Source organism: Lissotriton helveticus, chromosome 1_1 (genome assembly GCF_964261635.1).
Source record: "Lissotriton helveticus chromosome 1_1, aLisHel1.1, whole genome shotgun sequence".
In the NCBI taxonomy this organism is placed as follows: Eukaryota; Metazoa; Chordata; class Amphibia; order Caudata; family Salamandridae; genus Lissotriton; species Lissotriton helveticus.
In genome coordinates this window covers 1754329588-1754351476 of record NC_136057.1, presented here as the reverse complement: position 1 = coordinate 1754351476, position 21889 = coordinate 1754329588, and positions in this window count along the sequence as shown.

The window sequence follows — 21889 nt, the reverse complement described above, 5'->3', positions numbered from 1 at the left end:
TTGTTTTTATCCTCAATTTTTTGTAATTCGTAGGGTGTTAAAAGGGTTACTTTGGTTAATAAAGACTTATTAGCACACTCAACAACTCCATAGTGTTTTAATCCATCCTGACTGTGTGTTTCTGCAGGCCAAGTGCTCTTAGTATATAATGCCAATCAGTGTGCATGATATGTCTCCTACACATTATAGCCCTCATTGTGCACATGCATAGTTGTGCTTTAATTTACTATTGGCAATTTATATAACAATCACTTTATGCACTCTCCTAAGACGCCACAGATTGGATGTGCAGTTAGTCTGAACACCTTAATGACCCAGTGGCAGGCACTGTGAGAAAGCAGTACTGCCTTCAGTCTCGGTACCCTCAATTGTGCCCATCATAAATGTTAACATGCAATCTGAAGTCACCCAGACCTGAATGCGACTCATTTCACAATTTGTACTATAAAAGTATGTTTTGTGAAAATTAAACTAGAGAAACACATTATCTGGATAAAGGAAATACTCTTACTGAACACTGAATTAAGTAAAACACATGAAATGTAACCATGGACTGCTTTGCTGGCATGGATTACCTTAGGGTGTTTACAGTAATTGCTGAGAATTTAAAGTTAAGAGCATGAATAATTAAAGCCCTGGCTGGGTGATAGGAGTAAAGTAGCCTCATGAGAGGGCCCAGGCCAATGGTGGTATGGGAGTGTGACAGTGCTAATGATGAAGGGGAATGGAGCGGGTTGGAACACGAACAGTGTGACAGTATCAGTATGACAGTATAAGTAGAGTTGAGGGAGTGCCAGTGTTGAGGGTGTCGCCAAATGTTCGGCAAATTGAGTAATTTTCCTTTCTGCACCAACAGCCTTGCGCTCATCTGTACCCCAAACAAATCCATCTGCTGCTTGCCAAGACTAGGACCTTTAGTCAAGAGCTTGCTGCAACACAATGGAAACAACAATGTCCTCTAAATTTTTTAGTGCCAGATTAACTGGTCACAGTGAAGGACTTTGGAAAAGGCAGGGAATCGGTCAGAGTAGGTGATTATTTTTGGCCTCTCCTTACATTTCAACTGAAAAAGTGTGGAACTTTTGTCTCACTGTCGCAACCCTCAGTTTTCACATTGTTGCTCCACATTTACATACATGTTTTGCACAAAACTGTGTTTCAGCTTTGTCTGCTGAAATGTTTATTTTTGCTGTTGTCCCATACTGTCATTGTAAAGGAGATTTTTTTGTTGAATATCTTTAGACATGTACATGGAATGTTAAGCAGTGCCAACAATGTTGTGTTGCACTTACCTTAATACAAGGGGATGTTTAATAATATGTACATCATTGTGTGGTGTTAATTTTGTAAAGCTTTTTCAGTATTCCTTTTTGTAGCCACATTGTTGAAATAGCATTGACATTCCTATTCATAGACATAAAGTGGTTTATAATCTTCTTTTGTAGAAGTGATACATGAATGCCAGGTTCAAGATTGGTTCTGTGGTGACAGAACTACAAAATGAAAAGTCAAAGCGGGGACTGGTCTTGAAAATGAGTAGTTATTAACACAGGTGGCGAGTTAACCTAATCCCATTATCTGTATATTGAAATGAATTGAGATTCTTCCTTAAAATGTTTTCTGAAGACTACTAAATTTGAGTTTCGACTTTGGACTGGTTTTAGGGCTGACACCGGTCTGCGTTGTGCTGAATTTGGGCTTATACTTGAGCATCTTTGGGCTTGGGATGGGTCTCAAAATCTGGCAACACTGTCAGTGCATCAGTTCTGTGTCCCTAAGGCAGCCGCAGCCCAAGCCTCGTGAACAGGCCCAAGCCCAAGGCTGGGCCCAGCTGCTCACCTCGTCCTCGTACCGTCATCACCATTGCCAGCTGGTATTATGGGGTCTTAGAGGGTTTCACACTAATAGACTCAGGGTGCTCATGTGCACTGGTTCTCAAGGCAATGCAGCTGCGGAGTATGTCTCTGCCTCCACCTCCAGTATCTGTGATTGTCCGCTGTTGACCCTTACCCAGGGTCAAGCACCACGAGCTTGATCACTGGCCTTAACAATATCCTTTATTACAACGCCCTGAGGTGCAAAACTACGTAATGCAGCTGTTTTGGCCTTTTTCTTCGTCTACTTCCGACTGCTCTGTCGTCAGCCAGAATCCCTTGTGGCTGCAGCAGAGCAGGGCGGAGCAGGCAAGACTAAGTGGGGGACAAAGCGAGGGGACTAGTCCGCCCAGGAAAACCTAGCTTAGCATGGGAATACCAAACATAGTGTAGGCGTTCGGGCCTCTCACCGCCACTCTAAGTCCTTGACCCTCAATCACCATGGCCACACTTACAGCCCTACAGCCACGCCTTCCCTCCAACGCCAGCCACGTAGGCTAACTCCTCCCACTGCTTCACTGCCACACCACGCTTCCACATCTCCTCAGCGCCAACTGCAAGCATCTGCTAGAGTCTTCCTGATACTCCCATTCCTGCCTGACGCCAAGCCGTCAACGCAATCAATTTCCACTCACTTTCGGCTATAACTCACTGATGCATCAATGAGTAACAAATACTTCACTGATGTTTCACATCACAAGTGAAATCAAACTTCAGCTTGAAATTAAAATCTCGGAATCAAGGCTAGACCAGTCTCTGGCTGAGAGGATGTTCTAATAGCAACATGTCTGCTGTACAAATGCACCAAACATAATATAGCATCCTCAACAGATGTGCTGGGGTTTCTTCCTGAATTCAGGAAAGAATGGAGTGAGCTTGACAGTTGCTACAAGAAAAAGTTAATTTTCCCTATTGTCTGAAAAAAAAAAGTTGTTTGACCCTCCCCAGGTCCAAGATTATATTGTGCTCTGAAATGGCAGATGTGAGAGAAATTTTCAAATAGATTTTAATACCAGTACATCTTTATCAGAGCTGAAATCACAAAAGAAGCAGGCATAAAAAGGATGAGATTGGCTGCAGGGACAAAGATGTCGCTGTAAAGGGCAGAGCGGATCATTTAAAGATAAATTAATGTGTGCCCATGGGTTATATACACCAGCAGGCCATAAATGCAATGAGGGTCATAAACGTTTTTGATGTGTCTGAGCAGGATACCATTAAACAAACCCAAGGACAAGAGTAGAACGTGCTGCAATGGTTGCAATGGGCTGTCTGAGGAGACAGCACACTGCATTCGATTTTTATTTGATTTGCTTAATTTTGTTTTTTAAGGCAAAAACTATATTCAAACCCCAAATCAGCTAGTGACCCGGAACAAGGAGGAGAACACAAGAATGTGGTCCCACCTAGTTTCAGTAGGGGTGTTCCAGAAGCATCATAAAGTAGATAGGGGGAAGGTGCCTTGGCAAGCAGTATCAAGCAGAACATATGCTTAATTAGACCAAAAGGAGAAAGCTTGATCTTGGTAACAGAACTTGGGGGCAGATTTATGTTGGGAATGCGCCAAGTTTGCGTCACGCAACTGCGGCGTAAACGTGGCGCATCCCTACGACCCATTTACAACGTGACGCATCTAGGCAGATGCGTCACGTTGTAAAGCCCTGCGCCACTTGTGGGCGTTCCGGCGCAGGGTGGGCGTTCAGGGACAGGTGCGCCTCGCAAAAGTGGCTGAGTGAAATCTATAAGATTTCACTCAGTCACTTTCAGGCCAATGCTGCGTCAAAACCCTGCGCCTGCTTGAAGCAGGCGTAGGTCTTGACGCAGCATTGTAAAGATGGGGCACCCCCGAGCCTTGCTGGAGCTGTGTCGCGCTTGCGACGCAACTCCAGCAATGTGCCACCTTTACGGCACAGATGCGTCACGCATCTGTGCCATTTTTGCCCCATGGTGTGCCGCATTGTAAATGCGGCGCACCATGGGTGGCGGAGCAGCGGCGCAAAATAACTGGCGCATCCCTGGGGATGCGCCAGTTATCATAAATCTGCCCCTTGGTTTTATGCGTTTACGGCAATTATTTGCAGAGTGGTAGAAGGCACTCTGTAATCATAGTTGTAGATAGGTTTGCCAAAGAAAGGAATTGCTCTGATTTTTTATTGTTAATACAGTTGCCCCTGAATTGGCACAAACCTTTACAGACATATAACTTTTTCTGCAATGACTCATAATGAAACGTTTTGTCCTAATTTGTTAAGGGGATGCAAAGAAAAAGGGAGTCCCAAAACAGGTTTTGGTACCAATGCATTTTCCATGGACTCTGTACTTAGTTGTAGTACAAAAATGGGTATACAGATTTTAATAACATTTTTCAGGAAAGAGATTAGGGTGCATAGATGATGCTTTTCGGTATTTAAACTGACTTATTTCAGGTGCTGTTGCGTCATTAGGCAAACAATCTTTGTGATATTTATTGTTGCGGAATACCACAGTAGTGGTGTCGTACTACCACAGTAGATGATGATGACCACACACAATATGATTATTTAATGCAAGCCCCTATAGTATGAAAAGGCAGCCATCTTGATTATAGCACAGTTTTACTGGGTTGTCCATTTACATAGGAAATACAAGTGATTACAAATGCTGTACAGCACAGCAATACATACGATAGTGTAGAAAAGTCTTTAGTGGTAGTGTAAGTTACATTTTTAGGTTTATTCCTTTTATAAAAATGTTATGGGGTAACACGATACTACCATGGCAGAATCTAGGAAGTTCCCAAGTACATTGAATTATCCCCAAAAATGTGCATAATAAAACATTACACTATACATAATATAGGGTGGCTCTTAAAAAGAGCTCTTGGTTGTTTAACAAAATAAATGAAGATAATTATGTTGGATTAGCCAACTTTTCAGATTTGAAAGGAAAATATGGTTTCCATTAGTGGTAAACTGGACACCATCTGTACGATATAGTGCTTCTTTAAAAAAATAATATTCAAATGAAAAATAGAAGACATTCCATGATCTTGAAGGAACTGCTTGTAAACATGTCTCTGAGTTTTTTTCCAGCTCAGGAGCATTTCAAATATACCACTTTCACTTTTGCCTGTGACAAATTTTGGAGAAGACAAAGGGGCTTATTACGAGTTTGTTGGTCCGACCACCCAAGAACAACATCTGCATCGTTCACACCACTGCTGCCCCGACGATCTACCACCTGCCGTATTACGAGTTGTGCTGTCTGAAATGCTGACCGCAGCCACAGCTGTCGACCAAGAGGGAACCGCAGTAGTCTGCGATGTCGGTAGTTCATCTACTGAGAATGCCAGGTACGCGGTCCACCCGCCAAATGTATTACGACTACACAGCTGTACTTGTGGTCTCAGAACGGTGCTCAACAAACAGCGGTTACCCAACAGTGATTGACCGTCGCGGTATGAGCCAAAATAAGAAAACAAAACAGTGACCATTGGATGGATTTAAAAACTACACATCTGATGTGCTTTGGCAAGTGGACACGCCTGCAAATCACACTATAAAACACAACCCATCCCTGACCAGCATCCTTTGCTTCCAAATTGCAGCACAGCAAGACAAACAGTTATTTTCTACCGAATAAGGCACGCTTTTTTCATGTTTTCAGTCAGCACTCTCCACCACCTGTAATTTTTATTTTTGCTCCTTTTTACCGCTATCACTTGTTTGTTCTTCATTCGTATACTCACACACATTTTTGTTTTTTCACCTTTGCTGAAAAAAAAAACTAGCTTCACTGAGCAAAAGTCGAAGGCCATAGTGGATGAAATTGTAGTGTAGTTCCTATATTCCCAATAGGCTCTGCGCATTGGAATAACACAAACAGCAGTTTAGACGTAGGACTGAGGTCATCTAGGTCTCTACTGAATATGTTAGACTTAATTAGGTTTGCCAGCTAGCTCAGAGGTCACTGGAAACTTTCTCGAATGTTCAGGAAGGAGTTAACTTTCCTGATTAGACAAGAAGGGATTAGTTTCTGATAACTGCATAAACATGACAACTTTGCTCCCCCCAGAATAAGGAGTATATCTCCAGAGTCGTGTGAAAACAATAGACAGCTATTTCACTCAGTCAATCGTGCATGCTTAGTCTCACCAGAGTGCAGAGAAATAGAGAGACGGACGTTTTCAATAAAAGTTGTTATTTATTGAGCAGTCCTCTTTCTCATGCAAGAGAAGTGAATTGCCACAATTGCAATACTTGTCATAAAGTAAAGTGCGTACAGTAAAAGGAGTATTATGAAATAATACTGTAAAAGCATTGACATGGTTTCTGAGCCATATAATACTTTAAAATGGATAAAATATATACATACATAAAAACATTGACTAAACGTACTCAACTGGTGCTTCTAAGATACGCCTACCCCGGTGTACCTAACCTAAGCCTAATACGTGGGAAGGAGTAAGTAAGTTGCAGTTTAAGTTAAGTTGGTTTTTGCCAAGAATCTGAATCAAGTATTCTCTTAAGATCTAATCAGCTCCGTACCTTGGTTTTTAGAATGAAGGAGGTCTTGTATCTCTCTCTCAGGACTCGATCTCCCAGCAACCTGCAAGGGTGACTGGAAACACTGGAGCTGGAATTTCTCGGCAGGAGAAAAGACAGCGTCTCTCTCAGTGCGTCAAATGGGAGGGTCGGCTTCCTTCGGCACTCGCATCAGCTGGGCGTCGGGCAAGTAGATAGCCGCTCTGCTCCAAACCACCGTATGTTTGCTTAAGGCAACGTTGGTATATTTATACATAGAAGGTGCCGAGTTTGACGTAAGGTTGGACATAAGACGTCACTAAGAACTTACAGTTCTTTCTGGACTCCAGGAGTTCTTGTGCAAATCAAAACAAAAGCAGGGGGAATTCCCGGGCTGCTGGAGGCTTGGTTTGTTTAAAGAACGCGTTGTACTTTCTAGGAGTCTATGGGAGTAGCCTTGCCGTATTTGGACTGCATTGGCTATGACTAAATATGGACATGATTCTTATGCCTTTATAAGGATATGTTTTGTTATAAACACATAAGGGCATGAATCGGGGATATTTAATTAGGGTCCTAGATACATTCACAACACCCACTCCACGTCTAATGTACATAATTACTAAATACTAAGCAATACTAAACATATAACGATGCATGTGTGTTTTCCAACCCACCCCAAAATACATAAATTGCATTTGAAATCGTGTATGGTATATACACGAAAATGAGTAGTTATACTGTACGTTTTTCAAGCAGTTTTATCATTCAGATAATGCATATATAAATATCGGCTGAATGAATTGCGAAAATTACATTTATGAAATGGTTTCTTAATACAGAAGAGAAGGTCGAGACCATTTCATCACATATTTATACAATACTGTACATGTGCTAGAGGCTGAGGTAAAATATTGTCTCTAGTGTCTCTAAAAATAGAAGTTCTGTTCTCTAAGAATAGTTCTACTTTAAGCAGAGTACCATGTGTCTGAAAAGGGTATTTTGAAAATGGAAAAAAATAATTTCGCTTTCAGGGGAAAAAATTGTTCCAATTGTTTTCAGTAGTTTTGTTTATCAAAAACTGAAGGCCGAATTCAGAGTTCAGGGAACGCTGTGTGCTCGTTGTTTTAAAAGTTATTCTCGTTGTTAGGAGAGAACATTAAATCAGACAGGCTTGCGAAAAATTGGTCTAGAACAGTAGGTGAAAGTTCGACCAAGTTCGAAAAAGCTGAAATAGTGCAAATGTGAGAATCATTGCTATCATCGATATCTGGATCAGCAATGCTCACAGAAGGTTGTACCTGTGTAGTGCTGCTTTCATCTCCTACTTCACCGCCACCTAATCGTAATGGTGAAGTCTCAATGAATGCCATCATCAGAATAGGTAGCCGCTGGGGACAACACGTTGCATGAGCCGTTACCGAACCAAGCAAAGTATCGATATCCATAGGTACTGCTGATGGTAGTGTAAGACAGACGTCCAACACGCATTCTTCTCCGCATAGCAGACATCAAAGCACAGGTAAGATGCAATCTTGCCAGATTGGTCTGAATGAAAGAAACCAAGTTGTTTTCAGATCTCTTAGCCGGGCTAATCCGAGGACTCTAGTGATTCGGTCTCGGTAGCGTATTGCTAGGATCATTTCTTCCATCGTAGCTGGAGTTTTGTCTGTGGCTTGGCTTGCCATATCGGAGCGACAGGATCAAAAATAAAATTCCTGCTACGAGTCCCAAAAGAAGAGGCAGGCCGCCAAATAAAGAATGCACAAAATTCGGGAAGATGCCCAGAACTGTTTCAAAGGGTGCTAACAGTCCTGAAAAAATTGTCTTAAATACATGTGCGATGCCACTGGTATCAGACATGTTTAAAATTTGGCTTAACATTTCTAGGAATTGCACGGGGCAATTTGTCGATAATAGGGTATGTATCTCTGCCGCTTTCCTTGCAACTTGCAGATCATACGTCTCTTTGGACGAGGTTAAAGGCACAGTTGTCTGTAAAAGAATAGACTTAATTCTGCTTAAAGTACCAATTCGAATAGAAGAGATATTCAAAGAAGGCCATATTGCCGCCTCCATGTCCGGATTGCTGTTTGGATACAATACTTGCATACAGCAAATGACCCTGGAAGTAACGGTTACGAGATAGGTTTTTCCTGGCACCATGCCACAACAGCTGTGGTCACTTATTATAACATAGCTGCCGTTGGAAAGTTGTCTGAAAAAAGGCTCTATCTGTGTTGCAGGGGTGCCATGCAGGTGACATGAAAGGTTATTTGACGAACCTTCACAGGCTCCATGCAAGTTAATACCTTGACACAGAAGTGTACCACTTAGTGATTTTTTACAGTTGTTACCACTAAGAAATACCTCTTTTTTCCTTTCACTATAACATTTATGTCTATAACGTAATTTCCAGGTTGATTTGATGTATCCTTTACCCAACCTTTCATACAGGCCAGCTGGTATATATTGTTGGCAATACTTAAACTGGACAGTTGTTATTGGAATTGTAATTGTTCCGTGTATTATCCATTCAATGACAGGTCTCTCTGACATTGTCAATGGTAATCTCTCAAGTTTTTCAATGCTCAGAATCGTATAGTCGGCTCCTTTTTGTGCCAAACTGATTTGTTTATCAGTAAGGTTAAAGATAGAAAATAATGACGTTGTGTTGATTAGACGCCATGGCACGTAGCCTGAACGCTGGTTTTGCAACGTCCAGCCTAGCTGTACAAAAGAACGCAATTGGGACTGACCATGTTGTAACATTAGCAAGTCCTGCTCTATTATAGCAGATGATACAATGCTATCCAGTGAATAAATTCTGGAGGACAGAGTCGTTAACCCATTGTCCACTACAGAAAGTGATTTTTCCAAATTTATACGATCAATTTCTCGTACTTTTTCAGCACTTTCAATTTGCTTTACTTTCCAAGCTTTGTTGTAAGCAGAGTATATACCGGCGTATATGAAACTTTTTTGACGCTATTTGCGAGATCCCAATATGAAATCTCGCAAGTCAGCACCGTCTTTAAGTAAAGTCAAGTGTTGCTTAATTTCTGGCAGTGTGGATTTCTGTAGCCATTCGAGGCATAGTTTCCCTACACTGTATGTTGTAACTATCCCTGGATGTTGTCTCTAGGAATATCTTGGGTCTGGCCTGTTCTGTTTGAACCCATGTATTTTGTTCAGGAATCTATCTTGACAGTTATTTGTGTCTGTAGGCCAGATCAACCATTTTTTCCAATCAGGATTTTTTCTGTTTTGGTGTAAAATATGGGATACGTCTATCTCCACATCTGTAGTGCTATTACTATCAGGTATGGGCTTTGGAATAGACGGTTTGTTTAAGTCTTTTATCTTGGCTAAGCCAAGACAGGTTGTTTGTTGAATGGTGTCATTCAGGAATAGTATCTGTTCTGGGATCATGCAGGCTCTAAATAATGATTCTAGACCTTGTATCTACCATTCTTTTGTACCCCAGATGGTTTTTGTCTCAATGTTGTTTTTCCGAAATTCAAAACCAAATGTAGACATTTTATCATAACATTTTTCAGAATAAATCAATTTAGTATTTGTCAACATTGTTTTCATTCCTGTCTTAATCAAGATTTTAAAATAAAACGTTTCTGGATCACTGTTGTTAAACCCTGAGAAGTAATGGAATTTCTCATAAAATGTTTTCGAGCTGCCTTTTGGCAGTGTTGGACAATGTTCCCATTGATTATAATTAAAAACATCTCTAGGTTGAGCAGATTTATGCAAATAGTGATGACCAAAATGATTATAACAGTACATTTCTTCATAGTTTGATGAACCCTGTAAGTAATCATGTTCTGTGAATTTAGCTGACATTACTAAATCTGACATCATATTAATAATATTTTCAAAGTCCCAATCATCAGAGAAAGTACTTGGTGTCACAAAGTCACTTAAGGAAACCTTGAATTGATGTGGATATTTCAAGAGCTCAATCGGGCCATAGATTTCATAATCCGTTTTGTCCCATGCTACCCCACCGGGTATTGGATTGGCTGTGATGTTCACTGATGACAGTTCTCTTTTCTCGATGTGAGAGGATTTGTGAGGCTTTAGGACCAAGTTGATGTTCTGACTTGCTGTGTCCATTGTACTATATTTTCCTTCAATGAATTTTCCAAAACATAGAACCATGATGAGCCAAAGTAGGAGGAAAAGTACACCTAACAAAATCCAAAGTTCAATCCATGGTGAAATCAGGTATGTTTCTTTTAGTTGATGAAAGAGTTCAGTCATTTTTTCTTTGAAAGTTTTTGTTGCTGGCGTTTCTTCATGTTCGCTTGGATCATCAGAAAAGTCATCGAAATTGATGAAGTAGCCAGATGCAGTTCTGTCAATTATTGGAATTGCTTCCGGATTTTCATTTGTCTTTGCATTTTTCTTTGTTTCATTAGCATAGTCTGAGGCTACATCGTTTTAGACAGGTGTTTCTTGACGAACTGTTGCAATTTGGGTTTCAAGAGGCACAAGTTCCATGGCTTTGTTGCATAGTCCTTTTTTATTCACTGCAGGTTTATCAAATGTGATTAGTCTTTCAGTTTGAACCTCTTGGATTGTAGCAAGATTTGGTCTTCTGCTATTTCTTGGGAGTCCACTGGGCCTTCTACTTATTATTGGCCACATGATTGTGGTTTCACCAGGTCGATGGATACAACTCTGTTCTCCCTTTTTACCAGCAAGGGGCGGTAGTACTACTGATCTTGTTCCGCTGACAGCTAAGACAGGTACTGCTTTTCTGTAAGAAGGCCCAAATTCTGTCTTCACCGCGATCTTCTCTCTGACCAGATCCCCAATCTTTGGAATCCAGACAGGTCTTGCTGGGACAGGTGGTTTTTCTTCAGTGGCTGTTGGCTTTAACTTTATGTTACTTAGACTTCTTCATGTTTCATTTAAGTCCTGTAAAACAGCCAAACGATCTTTGATATCAAAGCATTTTTCTTTCACCACTGAAGTCTGACAATCTAAGTCCTGGATTATCATTCTAGTACCGAACAATAGTTTGTGTGGAGTGATACCTCTTAGAGAATTTCTTGACAGATTGTTAAGACTACGTTGGACACTTGTTAGATGTTTGACCCACCCATCACCCGAACCTAATTCCCTCGCCGTTATAGATTGCTTTATGTCACGGTTTTTTCTTTCCACTACCGCATTTCCCTCAGGATGGAAGGGAGAAGAGTACCGCAATGAAATGCCCATGCTGGTCATGGCCTCTTTGTAAGCTCGAGAGCTAAACGCAGGACCCTGGTCAGAATGTAACATGCCAATTGTGTATGTGCCGATAAAGACTCGCAAATCATTTATAACAGTTCTGGCGTCAGCCGAGCGCTGGGGCCTACATCTTAAGTAAATCTAGTCTTAATAATTATGGGATCGCATTTCTCCGGCTGGATTTCTGCGTACAGATTGCCTAATGCTTTCTAATAAAGGTGTCCTGGCAATTGTCTGGTCCGGTTCACAACTGCGATATCTATTGCAGTCCTGACAATTCATTGCAAAGTTGTAAATTTGCACGCTCATCCCCGGCCACCAGTATTCTGATTGTAATTGTATTAGAGATTTCAAGATCTCTCGGTGCCTCAGACCCTGTCCCATGTGCGCTTCTTGAATCAAGTAAGCCCTCCGTGTTTGAAATTACTCTATCCCCCACTCCAGGGATTTGAGCAAAAGGAACGGAGTTTGCATCAATTATGTATGTATTACTGAGTGGATAGTTGAGAGGTAATGCTGCATAGTCGCCTTTCAATGAGGCTTTTACTGCCAGCATGGTTTCTCCATCAATGTGTTTTTTAGAACGCTTTTTTGTGGCTACGGAAGACGGTTGAACCGCTGCCGCTGTGGCTCTGTTAGCCAATGAATTCCCTGCAACGTGAACGCCATCACGTTGATGACTCAGTGTATGTATCACGTGAGTCTTTCGTAGTTCTTTCTGTAAAAGAACTACTTGTTCCCATAGCTTTTTATGCTTTATTGTGGCACCTGTGTCATCCTTCTAACTATTTTGAATCCAGGTCTGCATGCTCTTATTATAAGACTAGACGCAGTAATGCGAATCGCACACTATTAGAGCTCGGAATTCGCGATCGGCATTATCAAGCGCCATCTTTAAAGATCTTATATCAACTCGCTGAGCTGTACAGTTTCTGAGTGATTCAGGTTTTGTTATTATCGGTCTGAATTTACCTAAGCGCCAGCGACCTTTAACTATCGCGCACGCTGCGTTGTAAGATTTTTTATCCACATCGTAGTGTTGTGCAAATCTGTCCATGTAGATTACACAGGTGTACTGTTCGAGAGGCAGAATTTCGATTGGCAGAGGATATTCATGTTCGTATTCTAGATCTTCTAGTTTTTTCATTTTCGGATCAAAAGCGTGTTTCACGTCTTCTGTAGCAAGAGAATTTTCCCATTGTATCCATTTTGGATCAAATGCCACAGCATTTGGAATGCGTGGTGTTGTTACTGCCTCGACGGCTGATTCTGCTGTTAAAACAGATATGTTTCTCCCTTGGACTAGGGCTCTTTCTTTTGCTACAGCAGTTTGAACCGCAGTTAGAATTTTTTCAGTAGTACTGAATTTCATTTTAGCTTGTGTGTACAAATGTGATCTGTAAGCTATTGGTACCGTTTCTCCCTCATTAGAGGTCAGGTACGTGAATCCGCATCTTCCTGGGATGCCTCGGATTACAAGGTTGCGTAAGTTTTCGCGTGTTTGCAGTTTTGTTTTAGTTAACATGTCTGTTTGTAATGATCTTCAAATTTCTGTGTGTTTCTGAGTCCAATTGATTGGTTTGAAATCAGGTTTTATTAATTCGTAGAGAGGTTTAACCCTCTCTGCATAATTTAGAATGTATGTTCTTCCGAAATTCAGGAAACCTATTTTTAATTGTAAATTCTTCAGCTTTTTTGGAGCTTGGAGTACAGTACACTTCTCTAAGAAGTTGTCTGCTAGGCTTTTGCCTTCACTTGATAATTCATATCCTAAAAACAGGACAGTTAGATGGGCAATTCGTGACTTTTTAAAGTTGAATTTGTACCCTTCAGCTGCGAACCCAAGTATTATGGTGTTTACTCTTTTTAAGTGAGTCTCCAGGTCATCGTCTGTGAGATAGATGTCGTCGACATAAGATAATGCCTCATCATCATATATTTGTAGTAACTCTGTTACCCTTGCTGAGAATAATCCTGGGCTATTCTTGAATCCCTGTGGGAGTCGACAGAATTGTTTTTGCGCCCCCATACAGGAGAAAGCGGTCAAATACCTGCTTTCAGGTGCTATGTTTTGACAGAAGAAACAATTTGGGATATCTAATGTCGTTTTATATTTTTTGCGCACGATGTTATTCATTAGTGCTGCACTGTGTGAGTTTTGTAATGCAAATGTTTTGCAACAGGAGTTTAGGTGTCTGTAGTCCAAAACTAGACGATATGAATCGTCTGGCTTGGAGACAGGAAATAAAGGATTGTTCATTTGTGAGGTGCATGTTTCAATCATCCCCTGATATTCAAGTTGATCTAAGATCTCCCTGACTTGCTTTTTATCTTCTTGCTTAACTGGGTACTGCCTTTGTGCAGTGGGTTGATTTTTTAACTGGATTTTGTGGTGAGGAGAATCCTCAACCCATCCAACATGGTTTTTATATAATGCAGGGGCTTGGGATACTGCCCATTTTCTAGCAAATGTGTATTTTTTATGAATTGGAATATGATTTGAGAAGGCAGGCATAATCATTTCTTCGCCATGTGGGCACTACCTGACAAACTCTGGTGGCCAGTCTTTCTCATCTATCAGGATCTCATAGCCTTTCGAAAGGTCATCATAAAAGAGACCCCTTATTTTCCTAGTCTTGTCCCCCTCTATACACAATGTTATTTCGTATAATTTATGGGGTTTGCTAACTCTGGTGTCTGCAGTTTCCACTAGAATGTATTCATCTGTGTCCACTGTCTCCAGAAGATTTATCAGGATCTTGCAAGCTATGGTCACTTCTGCTGCGCTGTCTAGCATTGTCTGGGCCCACTCTCTGTTTTTCAGTTGTGTCCTCAGAATTCTCGGCATGTTTTATTTTAATACTAGCTACCTTCTTCTTTGGAAATTGTAATTTTTTACTTTGATGTTCTGACCGTCCTCTTCTTTCCGATTTCTGTGAGGAATTCTGAAAAGATCGAGAGGGACGTGTATCAATATCTTTATATCTATCAGGTGTTCTCAATTTATCCCTATCTCTAAGGTTGTATCTTTTCTCAGAGGGCTCCCTCTGGGGAGACTTGCCTCCTCGTTCTGGAGATCTATCTCTTCGTTGAGGAGACCTTCCTCTGGACTGAAATTGTTTTTCTCTGCAAGTGGATTGTTTATTACCCTCCCAACTCTTTTTTGGAGTGTTGAGATTAATTTTAATAAAGGTTTTTTCAGGATTTTCAGTTGGTTGGGGTTTTTATTGGTTTCCCATCCAAACTATCTCTACCTAGTTCTTCATAGGATTTTTCTATGATTCTGGCAAGTTCAAAAGGTTGTTCAGCTATATCTGTTTCTTTCAGTTTCAGCAGGTATATTGTATCATCAATTGTCAATTGAACTAATTCTCTATATGCCTTTGTTAATTCTTTTAGTTTAACTAAAAGTTCTTCGCTTGACATTTTTCCAATGTCTGGATGTGGTGTGTAGCCGGCTAGGACTGGCCACGTGGCTCCTGGTCTACCTAGTGGACCGAGCCTGGTGATGTGATTTTGATGTTTTAGGGCGCCATTAAACCAGAGCAGGTGCTGTTGGTATGTTAGTGGAATTTCAACGTCCTCGAAAGGAGCTTATTCCTCTGGAGATTCCTCTATTTTGTAATAGTGGAAATCTTGTGTCACAGCGTGTGCTGCTGGAAAATGTATCCATGAATAGAATACCTCTGTCTGCCGATATTCATGGGCCTCTACCACAAATATGACTGTACCACCTCTTGGTGATAGTCCATTTTCTATAAGTTTAAGAGTTATAGTTCTTCTTACATTTACCAGAATATTTATAGCATTTGGGTCTTCATCTCGGAGACTTGTGTCATCCGCTAGGAGTTGAGTTGCTATTCTAGCTCTCTCCCTTTCTTCGTCACTTTCCGTCATTTTACTGACTGAAAGGTTTTTTGCTTTGCAGAACAAGTTTCAAGGAAACAAAGATTAGGTGCACAATATTTTGGAACACTGTATCCTTCAACATTGACTAAACCAAAAACTAATACATAGGAATCTCTTCCTACTAAGTTCCGGCGGATATTAACCTTTTACCCACTCCAGACGTCTATTGGAGTTTTTACGGGAAAAGGGGTTTGTGTGAAAAGCACGACTGAGTTACTCTAGTATCTTGCGTTAGATTATCGCCTTACCAAACGTTGGGCGCCATGTAGTGTAGTTCCTATATTCCCAATAGGCTCTGCGCATTGGAATAACACAAACAGCACTTTAGATGTAGGACTGAGGTCATCTAGGTCTCTACTGAATATGTTAGACTTAATTAGGTTTGCCAGCTAGCTCAGAGGTCACTAGAAACTTTCTCGAATGTTCAGGAAGGAGTTAACTTTCCTGATTAGACAAGAAGGGATTAGTTTCTGGCAACCGCATAAACATGACAACTTTGCTCCCCCCAGAATAAGGAGTATATCTCCAGAGTCGTGTGAAAACAATAGACAGCTATTTCACTCAGTCAATCGTGCATGCTTAGTCTCACCAGAGTGCAGAGAAATAGAGAGATGGGCGTTTTCAATAACAGTTGTTATTTATTGAGCAGTCCTCTTTCTCATGCAAGAGAAGTGAATTGCCACAATTGCAATACTTGTCATAAAGTAAAGTGCGTACAGTAAAAGGAGTATTATGAAATAATACTGTAAAAGCATTGACATGGTTTCTGAGCCATATAATACTTTAAAATGGATAAAATATATACATACATAAAAACATTGACTAAACGTACTCAACTGGTGCTTCTAAGATACGCCTACCCCGTTGTACCTGACCTAAGCCTAATACGTGGGAAGGAGTAAGTAAGTTGCAGTTTAAGAAAAGTTGGTTTTTGCCAAGAATCTGAATCAAGAATTCTCTTAAAATCTAATCAGCTCCGTACCTTGGTTTTTAGAATGAAGGAGGTCTTGTATCTCTCTCTCAGGACTCGATCTCCCAGCAACCCGCAAGGGTGACTGGAAACACCGGAGCTGGAATTTCTCGGCAGGAGAAAAGACAGCGTCTCTCTCAGTGCGTCAAATGGGAGGGTCGGCTTCCTTGGGCACTCGCATCAGCTGGGCGTCGGGCAAGTAGAAAGCCACTCTGCTCCAAACCACCGTGTGTTTGCTTAAGGCAATGTTGGTATATTTATACCTGGAAGGTGCCGAGTTTGACGTAAGGTTGGACATAAGACGTCACTAAGAACTTACAGTTCTTTCTGGACTCCAGGAGTTCTTGTGCAAATCAAAACAAAAGCAGGGGGAATTCCCGGGCTGCTGGAGGCTTGGTTTGTTTAAAGAACGCGTTTTACTTTCTAGGAGTCTATGGGAGTAGCCTTGCCGTATTTGGACTGCATTGGCTATGACTAAATATGGACATGATTCTTATGCCTTTATAAGGATATGTTTTGTTATAACCGCATACGGCATGAATCGGGGATATTTAGTTAGGGTCCTAAATACATTCACAACAAAATCATAAGAGTAGAGCCCCGTATTTTTGGGTCCCTGTCCAGTATACTCCTCTCAGTAGGAAAACAGAAATGTGGGACAGGATAGTCAACACAGTTTATGCTGTTGGTACCACCCTGCAAACACAGGGGGACATTAGGAAGAGGGCTTGTCAGAAATAGAGTGGGGAGTAGACTCTGGTAAGTTACACTTCAATAACTGCCACAATATCACTTTGTCCTGTTTGCTCACAACTCTGCTTCTCCTATTATTTTATCCTTATATTTTCCTAACATGCACTACTCAAAGTATCTGAGATGTTGTTTTGTTTGTGGCAACGTGTATTTTTACAAATAACAGCACATGTATCCAACTCCACAACATGTCACAAGTTGCAATGCTGTCTGTAAGTGCATTTCCATCACAATATCTATCCAGGACCCATGATATGTGCTAAAATGTAAATGTATGGTCCATCCCAAATGCATGTTGCCAGCAGCTATGGTATATTGATCGTTTGTAAAGTTTTGCTAAAGTGAGATTGAAGTGAATAAATCTGCCATGAGGCCTTGTCACTCCAACTCTAACCAAGATGCTACACTTCTATTGCCCCTTCTCACATGTCTGACACTACTGAAGTTCACTACTCACGAGGGTTACAATTACTCAAGTGTTACCAAAGTGGCATTGAAGTGACTACAACTACCATGAGGCCTTGTCACTCCAACTCTAACCAAGATGCTACACTCCTTTTGTCCTTTTCTCACTTGTCTCCCATGTTACTACTGATGTTAACTTATCATGCAGGTTACCCCTTGGCAAATGTTGCTAAAGTGACATTGAAGTGACTAATTACCATGAGGCGTAGTCACTCTGATACACTCCTTTTACACCTTCTCACTTGTCTTCCATGTTACAACTGATCTTCACTCCTCATGGACTGTGTAATATACAGACAATGATCCACTCAGATATATGTTTGCATATTTTGCTTGATGCTGTCCTGAAGCCATCACCTCCAACCAATGATGGCATCAGTGACAACATAACAGCAGTGTACCACTAATAATCATGAGCCTTGAAGGAAACTCAGCTGATCAGCAGTGATATGTGACCCCTGACTCTGCGCTTCTCACATGTTGAACAATGCTAAATACAGGTTGTTTGATATTACAACGCATATGATTACAACTCATGCTTTTACAGCGTGGGCATTACGACTTAAACACCACTACAACGCATGATTTTACAACAAATACCATTACAATGCAGTCCCTTAGAGTAACATCATAACTACCAATACAATGCATACCATTACAGCTTATACCATTTCAACGCATACCATTACAACGCAATTATAGTAAACATAAAAATACTGTTTCTCAGCCTCTCCAAATGTTTTTTAAAAGCTGTAACGCTTAATTTTGACATAGCAATAACAAAACAAATGCAAGAAATAACATTAACTGTACTCAAATAGGTTAAAAAAACCTATTCTATATAATACTGATAGAAAAAGAAGCAAATAAATTCCCAAAATAATTTTTCAGGTGTCCTTTCTCTATTTTTACTAAATGTCTGTATTCAGTGACCTAGCAAAATGGCTGCTGAACTACCAATGAAAGAAAATAACGTATTTGTAAGCATTGCGTATTGGATATAGTTTCTGTCAGAACTAGATTCACAATTAAAAATGCAATCGAAATCATATTTTGTTTTTCATTACCAGACACCTCACAAAAACATATAAATTGAGCCGTCCACCATTTTGTGCTCTATGGATCACTGACTTCCCTGGGGTCCACACGCATCGAAGCACGGAGGAAAAAAAGAGAGATTGCTTTTGAACACTGTCACCTAATGATCAAGTAAGTAACACAGTTACAATGAACACACCTAAACCAATGAAACCCTAAAAACACTTGGTAATAATATATATTTTTTTTAAATCCACAGACTTTTACCTGACACTCGACAGGCCACTCACAAAAGTAAGTGTAGGTTATAGAAATCAATTGATATTTTAAAAAAAGTTTTCCTTTTTTTTTGTAAATACATAAACTAAATTACTGAAGTGGTTTTTAAAATTACTAATAGTGCTATGCTAAGGAATCTCATTTAGAAAATCAGTGCTCTAAATTTACCTCAGGGTAGATGCTGGGCAGCACATTTATGAATGCAACTCTGACAACAGTTTACCTCATGGATGGTGTGGGATAGTGGTGGGGGCTAACATTGCTATTCTTACTCTGAAAGGTGTTTGCCTCATGGAAGGTGGAGGATGGTGGTGGGGGGAAGAATTGCTATTCCTATCCCAATAGGTGATGCATCGGGAAAGGTGCTGGATGGTGGGAAGGAAAAACCAAAGGTGGTGATGGACGGAGCGTTGACAATACAAACACTCATCCCCAGTCAACTGATCTGGGTTTAATCCATCACCGTTCTTTAGCTCACTCCGCCACCCCAGTTCAGACATGGCCATATGCAAATCAGTCTGACCCTGTGCCTCATGGGAACAGTCCAGCCCGAACTGCCAAGCCATGTCTTCCCTGGACCGGAATCAAGCTTCCCAGGACCGGTTTCTGGCATTACAGCCGTCGTCAGCCGGGCTTGCTTGACTCCAGTGGCAGAGTGAGCAAGGGACTCACGTCTGAGCATACCCTGCCAACTTAGGGATGGTGGGAAGGGGCAGAATTACTATTTCTACTCCGAAAGGTGTTTGCCTCAGGCAAAGTGCTGGATGGAGGGGAGTAAAATCACTGATCCTACTCCAACAGGTGTTTGCCTCATGGAAGGGGATGGATGGTGGTGAGGGCAAAATAACTATTCCTACTCCGAAAGGTGTTTGCCACAGGGAAGGTATTGGATGGTGGTGAGGGGCAAAATTACTATTCCCACTCCAACAGGAGTTTGCCTTAGGTAAAGTGCTGGAGGGTGGTGGGGGCATAATACCTATTCCTACTCTGACAAGTGTTTGCCTCAGGGAAGGTGCTGGATTATTATTTTTTAATATTTGTTGAGAGTTCGTGCAAATTGGACCTGCAGGAGGCAAGATGGCGGAGTGAAGCCGCTGCGGAGCACAGCAGAGTGGAGGGTCTCCTCACACCCACGGTAGCAGCTGGAAAGAAAAGCATTGACGCGCTTTAATCGGAACTCTCACAATTCAGTGTGTATCTGTGAGATGTGAATCAAAAACTGAAAATTAAAGGCCGAAAAGAATGAAAGGAACTCTGACCTACCATAGTAACAGACGATCGGATGTGGCGGCTCCTCAGGATCCGACTTGGGTGGCTGCTGCAGAGAACGCGGCTACCCTCGTGGAGATTGGCCGGTCAGTTGACGGTCAGCTGGTCGGGTCTGTTGCTTGCGGTTGCTCCTGCTGTGGCTCCATTGTTTGAGGCTACAATGGAGGCTACAGAGGCCATAACATGGCAGAAGATGGCGCCACTAAAAACTGCCCCAAGAAGCACCCGCACTGGCAGGAATGCCGCTGCCGCCGCAGAAGCAGCAGGTACTATCGATAGAGGGTATGTTGCGAAGAAAATTGCCCAGACTGTTAGCAAACCGCTAGCCCGCATGTTACAGACAGGGAGAGTGGTAGGGCTCTTCGTTAACAACTCAGGGGAGGATTTTATGGGCAACAAAGTTACTGCGGCTGTACTGGCAACAACCCCATTTTGCAACACTGTGGCCTCTGATACTGGAACAGATTCTGCTCCGGCTGATTTGACTTCAGAGACTGCACCTCCAAAGGATAGTACATTCTCAGGGGATTGGAGGGGTCAGAAGGACAATGTAGTGGTAGAGTCTGACACCCCCACAATGGCTGAAACCGTGGGCAGAAGCTTGTTTAATCTAACTGACCCCCCTCACATACCTAATCCATCTAGCCACACAGATAGGCTGAATCTGGGAGTTTGTCTTTCGACCACCGATACTTCAGAGCAGCAGAGGTGGCAGAATTGGGGGCAAAGGTCTGTGCAGCTATAGAGGACATGCTGGAGGAGGCAGATGCGGTGGATGAAACAGGTTCAAACAAAGATTTTGAGGACTTAACAGAAACTGCTACTCAAACCCCTACGAATAAGGGCAAACTAAATGGGGGCAAAAAAGGCAGAAAGAAGCCTAAAAACAAAGCTTAAAAGCCAAATGGCGGGCAAAATACTACAACCCCACGTGGAAAAGCTATTTCTAACAATAGTCTCTTGCGGAGATGGGTCCAGGCAAAGGGCGGTATTAAGTCTATGGCACTGCGACTTTCATATACTAGCCCTATGGATGGGAGTCTTGTGAAGGTTCACCCCCCTCCAACAATAACAACTGACAGCTCTAAGCTGGGTCCCCTAGATGGGAATCAATCTACAACTTTCGCCTCTAGTGTGGTTCAAATTGCAGAAAACAATATTTTGACTCAAATAGCCACTCAGTTAACAGACAGAACCACGGATCACCGGGAAAATGAGGCATCATCTCTGTGTCTGATTTTACAAGCTTTAAACGAGCAAAGACAGGAAGACCAACAACACTACCAACAGGTAAGGGAAGATAGCAGCAGAAAGCTATATTCCCTGAAGGAGATGGCATTGAAACTAGAGATCACACAACTGCAGAAGAGAGTTGTGGGTACTGAAGAGCTGGTGGCCTGCACAGAGGTCATTGTGAAGAAGCATGATGCCCAGATTTCTAATATACAGGCTAAGTTGGAGGATATGGAAAATCGCCAGCGGAGACAAAATCTTAGACTTTTTGGAATCCCGGAAGGGGCAGAGGGGGCCGATCCAAGGGCCTATATAGTTCAATTATTCCAAAAGGCATTCCCCGA